The sequence below is a fragment of the Meriones unguiculatus genome, chromosome 6 (genome assembly GCF_030254825.1).
Source record: "Meriones unguiculatus strain TT.TT164.6M chromosome 6, Bangor_MerUng_6.1, whole genome shotgun sequence".
Classification (NCBI taxonomy): Eukaryota; Metazoa; Chordata; class Mammalia; order Rodentia; family Muridae; genus Meriones; species Meriones unguiculatus.
Genome location: NC_083354.1, coordinates 5,019,181 through 5,035,696, shown reverse-complemented (window position 1 = coordinate 5,035,696; position 16,516 = coordinate 5,019,181).

Sequence of the window (16,516 nt, the reverse complement as noted above, 5' to 3'; positions counted from 1 at the left end):
TTAGTCTGCTGGCCATGTTCATCCTAGACTCTTACCTCTCCTTCCTTTCTCCTTTATACCCATGATTAAAAAAAAATATTCTCCATACTTTAGGAGTAGTCATGTCATCCTTCTTTTATTTCATTAAAAAAAAAATCCAGTTTCACATATAGATTTACAGAAAGCAGAGAAGCTTATCCAAAATCAGACATTCAGCTAGTAGAGACAGGTCTACCTGATACCAGATTGAACACACACCCAGCCTGCTTCCTTTCCTGGGAATTTTACCTTGTTCAGTCATCTTCATTTGAAACTCATTTATTTCTTGTTTTCTTATTTACTTGTGTATCTCTGGCGCTGTCCTATAAATTTTCATGTTAGGGGCCCAACAGGTTCTTGCTAAATTTTTGTCGAATGAAGGAAACCTTAATTTTTTAAAACAACACTAGATCATTTCCATCATAGTGGTTAAATTACCCATCAGTTTGCCTGGGCTAAGAAACTGACCTCATAGCTGGTTAAAAGTTGTTTCTGGGTGTGTCTGTGAGCTTGGGAGGAGATTTCATTTGAATTAGTTGATTAAGTGATATAATTGACCTTGATAATGTGAACCTTTGTTTCTTGGACCTTCGGCTTCAAGAAATTATAACAAAGCCATCCCTCCCCTCTTTGTGTTCCAGCTTATTGTGGATTCTTCAGCCTCCTTACTTTATGAGCAAATCCCATTGCATATGGTTCTGGTTCTCTGGAGAATCACAATGAATCCTTCCATTCAGTATTATCTTCTTCCAAGTGGAAGAAAGGAAACAGATGCGAGAGAAGATGACATCCAAGGATCTAGTCAAACTTTGGATTCAGACCTGGGTTTCCATTCCCTGACTTGTGCCTCTCTCCATCTACTCTAATGACATGACCTCGTGACACCCTTGTGACTCCACTGGAGTAATGAAGTAGTAGTAAAGGGATAAAATCAAAGATTTCAGCATCGGAGCACGTAAGGTCCAGGATTGGAGAGATGCAGTTTTGTTCGGGGGTGGGATCCATCTTGTTCTCCTGTGCTGCCCAGCAGTGATAAACTCTCCTGTGTGATTTATGCTTCTCAGCTGTGCTTCTGAGACAAGTGATTATGAAAACCCACACACACCCCCATTTTTCATCCCCGTTTGCTGTGACCAGTCCTTTGAACAAAATGACAGATTTATCTGCAACTGATCACTCCTTATGTAGTTCATATTTTCTGCCTCATATAGGATAAAAGACAAGATATGTGGTGCATTTTCTTTGTTATCTCATCTTTAAACTAAAAAGAAAAACCCAAGAACATTTTAGTATCTATGAGAAGAAATTAGCTTTTAGTATAATCAAGTACTGGCTTTATCCCCCACATTTGGCAGTGCCTGGAATCATTGTCATAAAAACTAGAGACGTCTTATAGGAATTTATTGATATGGGGATGCTGCCAGATGACCAAGCATGGCCCTCCACAACAAAGGATTAGGTGCTTAAAATTGTCAATATTTGACATATTACACTGATTCCGAATCTACGTCCAACTGCACCCCCATCTCAACTTTCACTTACAGAAATCTGAGAGTTCTTTTTACAGTGACACAGAAAAAAAGCAGAGACGTAGAAAATGTTTTTCCCTCTTTACCGTGTAATATCTTCCTATTCCTTGTCTAGTTTTGGAAATTAATTCAGTTCCATGTGACACTTTTAGTTTGTGATATGAAACTTTATCTCCTGTATTAAGAATCCTGAACCATCTTAAAAGTTCTAAAACATTTGCTAAATGAGTTATATAAAGAACCACGGAAGGAGTTTATAGACTTGTTGGGAGAAACTTGCAAGAAGTCCATGAAAAGGGCTGTTATAAGAAAATACCTATCCGGCATCTAATTCATTCCGTAATGAGAACTTTGGTTAATGAATTTATAGTATTAAGAAAGCATATAAACTATTTATTTTATTTGAAGCATTTTTCAAGTAATATTTAGGTTGGATAAAGGTGGCACAATAAATGGGATTTTTGTAGTTTCTTTACCTAGAGCATTAAAAATGGAAGCGAAACTGTAAAACACTAAAACAAATACAGCTTTATTTTAAAATAAATAAGATATTGAGAGTAGCTGTCTTGCCAAAGAACATTCTCAGATGTTAGATCGGGTCTTGAAAAGCTACTGGAAGTCATGCTGTTAGGGTAGCAAAACAGCAATGGCATGCAACTGCTTTCTTACTAGAATGGCCACACTTAAAAACAGCAAGATTTCACATGCTGGCTAGGGTGTAGATTAGGGACTCCCTTTCACTTCTGTGGGAATGCAGTGTGTGATCACTGTGGAGGACATATTAGTGGCGTCTTATGAAATTCTTATGTTTATCACAGGATACAGCTTCATTAGTTCTCAATAACATATTTAGAAACAACTAGGAATACAATGGCAGCTGAGTGGTAAAACAAACAATGATACATTCAGGCAATAGGATATTATTCAGCATGAAGAACACATACACTATCAAGCTGGTGAAAAGGCCTGGAAGAAACCCAAGTGTGTGTTACCAAAGCTAAGGAAAGCATGGAAAAGGCTGCACCAGAGAATCGCGGTTATATGACATTCTGGAAAGACACTTAAAAGAGCAGTGGTTGCCATACGTTGGGGCAAGGAGGGAATGAAGAGGCAGAGCATAGGGCAGTGAAAACACTTTACGTGAGTCTCTAAGTGTGAGTTACAGGCAAATGACGGTGCTACATGGATGCAGAGTTATCTGCCACTTATGTATTAAACATTGTATGCGAAATTAGTAAAAGACCCTATGAAAGTTACCTTATCTGTACAAGATAAAAAAAATCCATGCTTCAGAGAGGGCATGGTGACATTTTTATGCCTATTTTAGACACAAGTGGCATTTGCCTTTGGTGTCACATTTTCAGTTATTGCCATTGTTTCTTTCTTGCTCACTGTGGGGTTTAATTTCAGAGGCTGGAGACATTTGGAGAAAGTGGATTAAATTGACCCAGCGTCTACCTGACCTCATTCTTAGTGAAGCCCATTTTCTTGCTTCCAGCGAGGATGGGGAAAATTCGGAAGACAACAGCAGAATATGAATACGCAAGCAACTTTTTAAACTTAAGATACAATAAACTTAAGATGCAAATATATTTCATTCTGATTCAAATGAGGTCCTGGATGGATGCTTTTGGTAGTATCGCTTTACAAGGCAAATGATGGTGGTTGAGTCCTAGCTTTCAAGATTGGGTGTACAGTTGTTTTCACAAGCCTATGGTTTTCAAAGCTGTTTAAATTCTATACCCATGTATGAATTCATTTTAATTTCCAGACACTCTGCCTACTTCTGTTCTGTTCTTTCCATATTTCTTCCTCCCCCCTTTCTCACTGCTGAGTCCAACACAAACGGTTCCCTTTCAACACATAGTTCTTCTCATTATTTAAGATGGAAATAAGGCTGGAGAGGCCTTTTCTCAGGCTATTTCTAGGATACCTCAAATTCTGCCTTGCCCCGAGGCCAGTTCCTATGGAAAAACCTAACCAAGAGTTTCTGGAAAACTAACCAGCATCTTCAGCACATGGAGTTTTTGTCCTGTAGTCCATTTGCCATCCTCTCCAATGAATAACAAATTAGTTGACTGTACGGCCATCATAAGACTACTCCAGCAGCAAGGTTTATGGAATAACCCAACCATAATTATAAAGAAAAACCAACAGAGCAAGACAGCAATTTTAAAGAGTTTTTCTCATTTAGCCCAAATTCTCTATTCTCGGAAAATGCTCGTCCTAAACCTAAGAAGGGTCAGTGCTGGCAGGAGACAGACAGCAGGCTAATGATGTATTCCTTGAAGTTCCTGTCTGCCCACGAGGCTTTGACTCTAGGCTAAAAAAATGAATCCTAAAATTTCATGAGCAAAGGACTCCCCAGGAAGATGAGGACATGGAATAGATATAAACATTGCAAGCACCCTTTCTGAATAAGTGTTCCTTTTGACTAACCAAGGCTTGGAGTTCAGAGATGATCACAAAACAAAAACAGAACGAAACAAAAGACAAGACCCCATTCAAAGCACTTACTTATACAGCCTGGAGCATCAGTATCTTGTGGCTTACCTTGCTCTGTGTTTGGTGGGGGGGTACAGTGAGTGTGTTGGTACCACTTATTTTCATCATTGGTTTGGCCAACACTTGTGTCAAATTGTCTGAAAAAACACTTTTGTCATCTTTTTAACATTTCAAAGTATTTTCCTTGCCATTATTCTGATAACACTTTTCATATACCTCCTTTGGGTACAGTTCATATCATTAATTTTTAATCAATATACCACTGAAGCTTAAGGTTGAAATTTAATGGTTAACATTAATTTTAAACTCATATTGCTTTCTCAATAAAAGTCATTTGCTGTTTTGTCACCTCATCATACATTTAAAGGGTTTTTTTTTTTTTTTTGTACTAGCCTTTAATTTTTTTCTAGTTTAATAAGATCTACCCAAGAATTAGCTGGGTTGCAATGTGGAAATATGTTAGCCTAATATAATGAAATGCATGGATAGACTTAATCTTTCTTATGCTGCTACTCTAGGGCTTTATAGTTAGTACTTCATAAGGAATAAAACTAAAGTTACTCTTAAATGTTCTAGTTTTGGAACCAGTATTCTTTTTCTGTTCTCCAAAGCTCCCCTGGCCTTGAGTTTTCCAGAACAGAAAATGGAAAAAAAAAATGTATGTTTTGTGATTAAGGACACTGTTATGAAGCATTTCCTCCTAGAGGCTGTGGGAGAATTGCAAGTCTCAGTAAAGTAAGTTCATGAAACTTACAAGATTCACAAAGGCCCAGTGTTATAAAAGCAAAAGGTAATTGCAGGGTGGAGGGGAGAGCAGACTCAATGGAGCTGCCTGCAACTTGTTTAGGAACCTTCATGAATACAAACTAAAAACATTGTCACTCATGCTACTTTGGGCTCTACTTTTGAGTTATCTGTGCTCCTGTTTGTAACCCTGGTAAACTCATTTGCTCAGAATACTAGACTTGGTTAGAATAATTTCTTTGGTTTGCCATTGTTGTCTTATCTGTGGAGAAGAAACATTTGTTGATGTTTCCTCATGAAAAGACACACAATAAGTGTGGAACATAGTGTCATCATTAAATGAAATGCAGGGTTTTCCTTTTTTAAAAGTTATACCCACATATTTTTTTAGCATCTTATATTATTTTAATTAGAGATACTTGACAAATTTAAATATTACTATTGTTTGTCCCATGATATAAAGATGCCTGTAATAAAAATGGCTAATAGAAAACTCACCCACTGAGATAACAGATAGGACCCTTTTCCTGGAAATATCTCAAATGCTAACTGCAAAATGAGAGTTTTAACAGGGCTTTCTCAGCTGATGATGTTTTGCTATTTATATGCCACATCTCTCTGTTACTTGCATTCATTTAAAACCAAAAGCAGGATGTTGGATCATTCTTGTCTTGACTGTGAAACCTTGAAAAAGATTTTTGACTCTTTTGTGTTTTCTATGGGTTTGCCTGGGAACTTACAAATGCTCAGAGTTTAACAGTATGTGTGGTGGTATTCTTTATTTGTGTGTGTGTGTGTGTGTGTGTGTGTGTGTGTGTAGTTTGGATTCGAATTTCTTCGTGTAAGATGGTAAATTTATTTGTTATTATTACTATGTCTTACACTGTTTAAAAGTAAAATAAAACAAAACGAAAAGATACCAGAAAGTAGAAGACAAAAATGTTTAAAAGTTGTAGAACTTAAGGGAATTTTAGTGAGGAAGGATGTATGTGTGATAAGAATTTATTTTAAAATGGCTGGATAGTTCCAGAATGGGAAAGATGAATGTAAAGCTGGAAAGCTCAGACAAGTCATATCAGGCAGTGAAAGACAAGGCTTACATACGCTATGTTTTTAATATTAAAATGTTCAAGGTCAAAGTTCACTCAAACTTCTACTTAAATCCATAAACTCTCTTAAGTTGTTGATCTGCCTTGGTAGTAATTGGTGAGTACTGGCTTAAAAGAACAAATATTTATATCTAATCAAGGTTTATCTTAACTTCTTTGGTTTTTATCCATGCTTCCTCTAAATATTGAACTAAAGTTAAAAGTACCAGACTGATGTAAATAATCTTCTGGGATTCAATAACCATGCTTCAAGGCCTATATGAATGTAGCTATCCTAGTTAAAAACTTCAATTCTTGACCCTTTCTCTCTGGTCTCTCCAGTCCCAGGGATGTGGAGCATCTCTTAAACTGTCTTATAGCTCTGGATAGTCATCTGCCCTCTTTTTGAGAGAGGTTATAGAGACTCCCCTGGGCAGATTTTAACCAGAGCACACTTTGCAAAGAAGAGAGTCAAACAGAGGAAAATGTCCTCAGTGCTGCTAAGCCAAGCCACAGTCAAGCAAGGCCTCTGACTCACCCACAACCGACGGAACAGCTAGCTGAAATGAGCCAGGGGCTCCTTTTAAAACAAATCACCCTTGAAAACCAGATATTCAACTGGCCTTGACAGTAAAAAACAAGGTTAATTTGGGCCAACCTCATGGTCTTAAACACGTCAAGAAAGTGTAACCAAAGACTAAAATGATTGGTATGTCTTTTTTTAATAGTCCAAGGGATCACAATCCCCTACACATGAGATGTTGAACAGTTATTTATCACTAATGGTGTTCCTCTTAATAAAGGAAATGCTGTCCAGATATAAGACATCATGACCTTGGCTCAATTAAACACCACAGCAATTACACATAGGACTTGCAACCAAGAGAGATGGACTCACTATTGTTTTAACCTAAAAATCAAATGAAGGTTTAATCTCTTCTCCCTATCCCTTTCTAGAAGCTGAGAGTAACTTCACACTCTAATTCTAACCACACCAATAGTTATTAATCTAAGTGACTCCTGGGCTCATCATTCTTGAGATGAGCTTTAAAGACCCCTTCCTACCCACCATAAACAAAACAAAACCAGCAAAGGAAGGTCAATGAAAAGATGTTCTTGTGAGCCCATCAAGAAATTCTAAGTGGCTTTAATTCAGACATTTGAAAATGTCCTTTGTTATGGTTTCTTCTGCTTCTCTGTTTGGGCTCGTAACATTAAGTGTTTGTATTAACTCTTTCCCTTTTTTTCATCTCACATATCTATCCAGTCACCAGCCATCCGCTTTCTTTCCTCCCACACATGACAGTTGTATAAATGGAATGGTGCACATGCTTTTGGGATCCTCCAGAGAGCACAGGTATAGTATACACCCAATTACTATACCTGGCAACACTCATCTTGAAATAGCCAGATAGAGCCATGTCTCACTTCCTTAAATATCACTTCAGAGGGGAGAATAATTAGAACAAGAGATGGAAATTGGTAAGGCAGACTTAGGGAAAGGGAATCCTCCCCTCAAAAAAATTCCAAAGATGTCTTTGGTACTATTGCCAGGAGGATAGACTGGATCAAGGGAGGTCTGGTTTCTGATCTCCTTCTAAATGAGAACCCCTGCCTAAACTATATTGTTTATAGGGACTAGTCCAGTCCAGACATTAATCTTTGCCAGTGAACATCTTTGGAACTTAACATCTAGATTTTCATGGTGAAAACGGGTTATATCCATCCTTAATTTCATCACATCTCCTAAAGCATCTTAGAGCTATCACTTCAGAAGAAGGACTGTTACAGAGATTTTGGAGGACCACTAGTGGAAAGCTTTATTGTCTCCTAGATAAATATTGCTGTCTGTTTCTGAATGGAGACTGAACAGGTTATATTTAGGAATACATATGTATATCCATATACATGTATGTACGAAATAACTGAGAGACCAAAAGATAAGCAGCGATTGTTAACACTATGTAGAGTAGGCGCGGTATAGCAAGAGCTACCTCGCTGCATTCTTTCCCGCCTTCCCGGTTCCGGGTGGGTACGAGACTCGGCTCACAATCTGCCTTCCCGCCTTCCCTGTTCTGGGTACGTGACTTAACTACGGCTTTGTTCAAACCACCCAATCAGACCCCTGTAACTATGCTTCTCGCTTCTGTAACCGCGCCTCCTGCTCCCGAGCCCTATAAAAACCCGTCACCCCAACCGAGAGGCGCGCAAGTCCTCCGAAAGGCTTGGTCACCCCGGGTACCCGTGTATCAAAATAAACCTCTTGCGGCTTGCATCCGAAGGCTGGTCTCGCTGTTCCTTGGGAAGCGGGGTCTCCCCGTCTAGATAGGCTCCTGGGAGTCTTTCATAACAATTAGTAAAATAAAAAAAAGAAAAGAGGCTATGATTGGAAGGCAAGCAAAAGGATGCAATTTGGGAGAGTTTAGAGGGAGGAATGGGTAAGGAGAAAAAGTAGTTTTATTATAATCTCAAAAATGCAGAAATTAATGTTAAAAAAAGTTAATGCAGTTGGGTAGGTAAATCACCTCGTCAAAGGGGCCTCTCAGGAAAATGGGTTCACCTTAACCATGCTAAGGATATAGGAGGAATAATCATGTCTTCGATGAAAAAATGTGCTCTTTTCCCCAGATTTCCTGCTCCATAGCACAGTTTCTCAAAGAGCTGTGGCCACACAGCTTTGTAAGTCTATCTGCTTTTTTAGAGTAACTCAGAAATGTGTAACGTTTCCTTTTCTTCTATCTCTGTTCTAAGTATTCTTCCCCTAACACCTGAGCTTCGCTCTTTGTCCAAGGCTCCCTTCCCACCATGAGGTTCTTTGTCCACCATGTGACCGACCCTTCCTTGCTTGCCTGACTCAAAACAAAAGGGTCTTTTCTCATCTCTTGATTCTCTCTCCTTCCCTCCCTCCCTCAGACAGCTGCTGAGATCCACAGCTTACCTGTTTGAGAGTTATTCTTATAAACTCTAATAAAATTGCCCTCAAGCTAAACAATAAAAACAATGCAGAAACAACAAAAAAACCAAACATAAACAGAACTCTACTGAAGGTCTGCAGTGTGACCATAGACATGTATGCATACTAATTACCATAACCGGAATAATGAACACATCTATGCTTACTCGTGTTACACAGCACACTTTCAGAACAAAGCGTCTCGCAATGAGCAGTTTGCACCCTGTAAAGATCACCTCCAATCCCTCAGACCTTTCCAGTTACCATTATATTTTCTGATCCCATGAGTCCAAGCACTTTAGACTTCTTTGTATAAAAGACCACATAGCATTTATTTTCCTATGTATAGCTTAATTTACTTACCTTAATATCCTCTAAGTTTATCCATATTGTTAGGAATGACAGGATTCCGTCTTCTTTGGCTAAATAATATTTTATTGTACACACACACACATACACACACACACACACATGCACACACACAAGCTCTTCATTTATTTCTTGGAAGACACGTAGGCTCTTCATCTTGGCTGTTGTAAACAGTGATTCAATAAATGTGAGAATGCAGCTATCACTTTAACTTATCTACTTGATATTATTCCCTAAATAAATAATATTTATTTTTATTTTATTGTGCAAATAAAATAAATATTTATATAAATAGATATATTTTTATATATGAATACTTATTTATATATACTCAGAAATGTATATCTTTTGTACTGTGAGGTTTTGAATTCTTATTTGATCTTAGGTGACTCATTTAAAAATTAGAATTTTGTAATTTGTTATTCAAAGTATTACTTTGATTATTAAATAGGAAATGCCAGGGAAATACTGAACATATGATTAGAATAAAGAAAACTCTCAATAAATAATTCTGTGTCATGAACAAGATTTCTGATGCAGTGATAGTGCTATTTTAGACTACATAGCTACATCTGTGGCTGCCGGGATCATCACAGCACTTTGTTTCTGGGCTCCTGATACTTTCTGCCATGCTTCTATTTGGCATGCACCTAGCCAGGGAAGAAGACTGTTTCTTGGACACAGCAATCTACTGCAGAATTGGTTATTCCTTGCTTTAAAGGCTGTATCTTCACAGAGAAACACAGAAACGTCAGGAACTAGGTTTGTTCTGGAGCGTATGTAAGCGCGTAAATGCCTAGGCTTAGCATCCACCTGTGTAGAAAACACTGAGAAAATTCTATTTGTGGACCTCTCTAGACTTTGAGAAGAGAATTGCACCTTATCCAATTGAAAGGCACTGTTTTCAGACCCGGAAAGAACTCCAGGGCATAACACTGTGAAAAGAACCTTGCCACTTTCCTGAGCTAGTGTCAATAAATCTCTGCGTGACACAAGAGGCAGGAAGAGGGCAGTCTGGTGAATAAAAGGGAGAGTGTTGTCAGGATGTATTTCTTCTGTGGACTCATACCTTTCTCAGGACATTATGCACAGGATTTCCAAGGTCCCGCTTCTCTCACTCTGCTGTTCTCTTCATTGGCATCTGGAGTGACCTTCTCTTAGGAGTCCACCACATCACCCCATCCTCCTTGTTTCCCATTATGTCCATATTCTTAGTCCCAGCTGCTGGCTGTACTTTTCTTTCCATGACTTTTGTGTGTCCAACCTTAGTGCATGTTAAATATACCACCTTAATCTCAAATTAGAGTCCTCTGTGCTGGCTCTCTCCTCTTCTTTAATTTCCACATCTAACAGAATCAGACAATTCTACTTCGTGTTCTCCAGTCCATGTCTTACTTCTTCAAGAGCTTACACTTTGCTTCAATTTTGGCAGGAGAATTCCAACTAGATCCATATTTTCAGTCATCAGGACGGAGGATCTGAAGTGTTATTTTGTTTTTCTCCCAGCTAGATGATTAAAGCAAAAACTATAAACATGACCCAAAAGTCATCCATGATCTCACATGGTCCATACTCGGTGCTCACAAACTCGATGACTCTACAGAGAATCATCTTTGTGCTTCTAAAATTTATCACTGTGGGGCTTTCCCTCACTGTTTACCGTTCCTTCTCCTATACGTACTTTGGTCTTGGGTAAGATGTTCACGTCCCCAGAAGCCTCCAATGAATGGTTTCCCACTTAATTTGGATTGCATTTGTCATAATCTGGAATCTTCAGAAGCGGATTATTCAAGGAAGATTCAGGAGAAAAGAGCTAAGAAGCACTGTCATGAAAAAACAGCTAGGATATTGGGCCAGTACCGGTAAAAGAAGCAGGGAGGTAAAGATGTGCTTTCAGTCTCAGTCCTGTGCAGGATAACTTGGACTCAGTGCCACAGAGAGCGCGCTCCACCTCCAAGAGTTTGGGCGCCGCGTATGACGGAAGTGGAACAGTTATGATTCTGCTTCCTCCAGTCACAATACCATCTGAGAATGAAAAGGGTGCTATCTTGGAGACTCTTAGGCTCTCAGCTGGCAGAATGTAATTTGTCAAGTGTTTCGGGCATCTTGTGAAACCAACCAAGTATAGATTGACTCTTGGGAGTGAGAGAACACATCAAGAAAGTGACCCCTCCCCCCAAAAAATATTAGTACAGGGAATGAGGGAGTGAGAGTAATTATTTGTCTTCTGACTCCATTCTTGTTGATCTCACGATGCCCTCATGTCTAATAAATGGAAATGTGTTCATTTTGTCACATCAAGAAGAAACCCACTGAAGAAAGGACTGGGCTGTCTCACTCAGGGAGAGAGGGGAGGGACAGGGCTTAAAGGTGGAGGTTTATGGTGGATGATTGTCAGGAGGGCTTAGGTAAGTGGCTACAACCTTTCTACCGATGCCAGTGTGAAGCATTGGTGCTTCAGTAGCATTTGACTGGGAAATAAAGGAATTCCATGGGGTGGTGGATACTGTAGGTGGGAAAGCCAGGCAGCTCAGAGGTAGGTGTTAGAACTTTTCAGTAATCTACGACTTGAAATGTTATTGGCATTATGCTAGGAAAAACATGTTTAGTTATCAGCAGGATTGCCACTCTTGTTAGTCATCCTCATCTTTAGTTCATGTATTTTACTGTATTTGGGGGAAATGAACAATTGACATTATTAACTGAATACCAGAAGCCCATTTTTAAACATAAATTTCTCTGAAATGGTTTTAGACAAAAATCTCAGCTGTCACTTAAAATTTGTATTTTACTTTAATGTGTGCTGATGGTCTGTCTGCAATGACACTGGAAACCAGAAGAGGGTATTGAAATCTCTAGTTATAAATGGTTGTGAGCCAGCATGTGGGTGTTGGGAATAAAATCTGGATCCTCTGGAAGGGCAGCAATTGCTCTTAACTGCTAGCCATCTTTTTGTTCCCAATGTCATCTTCCTTTCTTCCTTCCTTTCTTCCTTCCTTCCTTCCTTCCTTCCTTCCTTCCTTCCTTCCTTCCTTCCTTCCTCCTTTCTCTCTCTTTCTTTCTTTCTTTCTTTCTTTCTTTCTTTCTTTCTTTCTTTCTTTCTTTCTTTCTTTCTTTCTTTCTTTTCTTTCTTTCTCTCTTTCTCACCCAGATAAAAACTTTAGCTTGAAATGGATAGATACCTTGAGAATATTTGGGAATGGGCTTGGATTGACAAACAGGTTGAAGCAACAGTTTAGTACCCAATAGTCTACATCTCTATTCGTATGGAGTATGGAGTAGAGAGGGAGAAACACACCCATTTCTTTTTTTCAAGATGGACCAAATTTCCAAAATAATTCTAATTAATTTATTACAAATCAATTTTGATGGCTCTGCATACAACACAAAATAATATCATCAAATTTCAAGAGTATAATAAACAAGTTCTTTGAAAAATATATTGGCAGGGTATGAGGAAGATATATGGGTGTAATGAAATCAGTATTGATGCAGAGTATTGTTATTCCTGGAGCAAGTGATTGAGGCAAGGGTGTGGGCAGGAGATGTTGACAAAATCTGAGGACTTTGTAGAAAATTTGGAGAAAGTATCCCAGCAGGAAATGACCTTCATTCAAAGCATACAGTGAGCTAACATGATCATCTTCCAAGGAGCTACAGAAAAATGCTCACACTCATTCTTTCCTTCCCTGGTGTCTTACCCATGATCCCATGGGTTTTTAAGCATGAACTAGAAGAGTGAGTAGATATAAATGGGCCTGTGGGTGTGTGTGTGGAATCTGCCACGATTCATCTAGAATGATGTTAGAGTTTTCCCTACGGCCATGGAGCACCATGTCTCATTCTGCCTTCATCTGAATTGGTGTAATTATGTCAGAACATAAGAACATGAACAAAATTGGATTGTGAGTAGGTTTTCCAGGAATAGCAAGGTTCTGGCATTTGTCTTCTTTTTACTATAAATGATTCTTCTGAAGAGAAATCAGATTTTGAATAGCTTTCATCCAATTACCACATCTCAAATAATAGTTAAAATAATCTTGTAAAAAGTCAGCAACTGGGATTGCCATTATCTGTGACTATGAATACAGCAAGCGAACCCATGTCTTCCCTCTTGTTATCTGAAAAATATGTACCTGAGAATTTTAAAAGGTTGTTTATGAAAGGAACAATGAACCATTCTGTGTTTCATGCACATATATCATGACACAGGGACTTGTATATCATGTAGAAAATTATTTAGAGATTTCTATTTGAGTCTATTTGAATGAGAGCTATTTGGATGAAAAAAATAGAGGAAAAATAAGTTAGAAAATTTCCCCTGGTATCCTTGTCAAAGTCATAGAAGTATCTGAGATTAGTGGGAGGGTGCTCTTTATGGAGAGGGTAGGTGATTCCAATATGAACAGGTACTACCAGAAAGACCAGTGAGAGATATGGGAGGGCATATCTACTCAAATGCCATCCCTATTGCTACCAGCTCATCTCTTTCCTTCTATACCATGAATATGATTTATATACAAATGTATATATTTATATACAGACACTCGGCAAATGTCTGTCTCAAGAATGGAAGAAGTTTCTTTGAGATCTAGAACAGATCTATTTACTGCATTCCTATGAATAAAAGATTCTTTTGGGGCATATACAATACTATCTATAAAAAATATAATAGATTTTAGATAAGTATGAAAAAAACTTTCACAAATTATTATGAATTTGATAGCATGTTGGCTTTTTAAAAAGAAAAATGTGTATGCAATATACTTTAAAGAAATGGAAAAAATTCAACAGCAGTCACCATGCCCATCATGGGTCTCTGTGGATGTAGGCCAGGGCTAGGATAGGCAAATGTGTAAGCGTTCTCTACCGGTCAATTTAGATTATCCTAATAATCCCGTTTCTCTCACAGACCCCAACCTTTATTTATTTATCTAAAATCATGTGACTTATAAGTGAAAAACCCCAAAGTATAGGGCTTAGTTAGTTTCTGTATCTCTGTAATTCCTGCCGCTTAGGCCAAGACAGGGAATATTTCAACATCTCAGGGCATTTTCTTGTTCTCCATCCAAGTCAACACCAGTTACATTTAAGGTTATTCGTTTGGATGTAATATCCTGCCTAAAGCTAGCCACCCAGTCTAATGCCCCTCCTCATAGTTAAGATTGGTCTGTCTTTGACATTTTGGACACATGGATCATACAGATTTCAGATGCAACATTGTTTACCTTAGCGACGGATGCTGTTTAAAATAAATTAACCCTAAGTGCAACATGTTGTTACACACTATTATGTGTCCCGTATGTTTTATTTAAGGCATCCATCATGACTCTCAGTTATCGTAAAAGTAAATCTTGTTCCTCTCCAGGTGGAATTAGACTCTCACACATATGACAAAATTCATTTCAAGTCCTTGGGGCAATTTTTTGCTAACTCTTCTGTCCCATACTGTTTGTTGCACTGCTTCCGGTGCTCTTCATGATTCCTAGTGTAAGCCTTTTATAATGCACATTCATCATATGGTGCTTTATATCATTTAACCATGCCACGTATTTATCCTGTTATTTTTCTAAGATATTGCACATGCCCATGAAAAGACAGCTCCATTTATCATTTTTTGAAATCCCAGAACAATATGAACGAATTCACACATGCATAAAAAGTGTTCAGAAACTCCATGCAGGGTTTTCATGACATCCAGTTAAAACACTTTCTAAATCCCTGTAGGGATCAGAGACAATGGCATGTGTGTGTGTGTTTGTGTGTGTGTGTGTGTGTGTGTGTGTGTGTAAAGGTTTTGACAAAGTAACAAGAGAACAAAGTAATGATTAACAAGAGAACAAAGTAATGATTAACAAGAGAACAAAGTAATGATTAACCAGTCAACAGAATATAAAACACTGCTATGTAATATACAGTGCAGTAGTCTCTAAATGCTTCTGCAGTAAAAATGTTCAAAAATTAGAATAAAATATTAGAAAAGAGTTAAAGTATGCTCCTTTCCAAGTGACATATGTTCATAGACTTAAGGAATTGAGATATCTATTTATATTATATATTTGAGTGCTGAATATAATTTGAGAAGGTCCCACAGGAAAATTAAGCCAAAGTCTTTACAAATTAATGAGGAGTCATTCACTTGAAGGTTGTGATTAAAGTGAATGCTATTCTTGCCTTAATATTTTCTAAAAACACCAACTGTCTAATGTTAAAGTGTATGGTTAACCACAGTGGGGGGGCACCCTTGCACACTGCTGTGGACATAACCTCAGGTGATACCTGTGTGTTGGAATTTCTGAATCAGTGTTGAGCTCAACTTAACATTTCAAGCAAAACAAAACAAAAACAACACAAACAAACAAACCTCAAGAATTTAACAATTGGAAACTTTTCATGGCTTCTCAGTTTGATGCTGCTTCCTTACCAAACTAACCAGAATCTGACATAATACCCTCTTTCTTCTCTCTGTTCCAATTCTTGGGTATTTATATAGCAATTTTGGTCATATTTTGGTAATGATGTAGATTTACAGAGGCTCATAACAGATGATTCATACAAAAGCCTTTCTTTCTCTCCTTCTTTCTTTTTTTTCCCCCTTTCATTTCTGGAATCCTCTTGGCTTGACTTTCAAAACTCAGCCAGTAATGGGGCATAAATACAGAGTGGTTCTGTTTCTATTTCTAGATTAGAGTGTAGCGACTGCAGTTCTTAAGACATGGGGGTGTTTAGATTTTGGGACTTCCAAGTTGGCAAGGCATGGTTATTTGCAACCTTTTATGGTCATGCTCACTCTGAGTTTATCCTGGTATTTTGTAGTAACTCGGCTAGTTTCCGCAATGCTGTGTATGCACTCGTTCTATATTTTTTTTCTTTATTTTTTTCCCTATTCATTCTTGTAAAAATTCATCTGTGTTCTAAGAACACTGGGAAATTTGGAAGTGATCAGATGTAGAACAAACGTGTACTTATAAATACTCTTTTAAAATTTATTTATTTTTATTTTGTTTGTATGGGTGTTTTGCCAGCATGTTATGTGTGTACCTGCAGAGTCTCTGGAGGCCAGAAGACGGCATCAGATCCTTTGGAAATGGAGTTACAGACAGCTGTGAGCTGTCACATGGTGCTGGGACTCGAATCTGCACCTCTTCAAGAAAAAGTATTCTTGACCACTGAAAAGTCTCTCCTGCCCCCATGTATTTTTCATTTGCCAACCCTGTTGATAATTTAACAGTTCTTTCTCCAAAATGCCTGGAGAAAGTAGGTTTGAGAGTTTACAGGCTATGAAATTTGGACTTCAACTTTGTTAGATA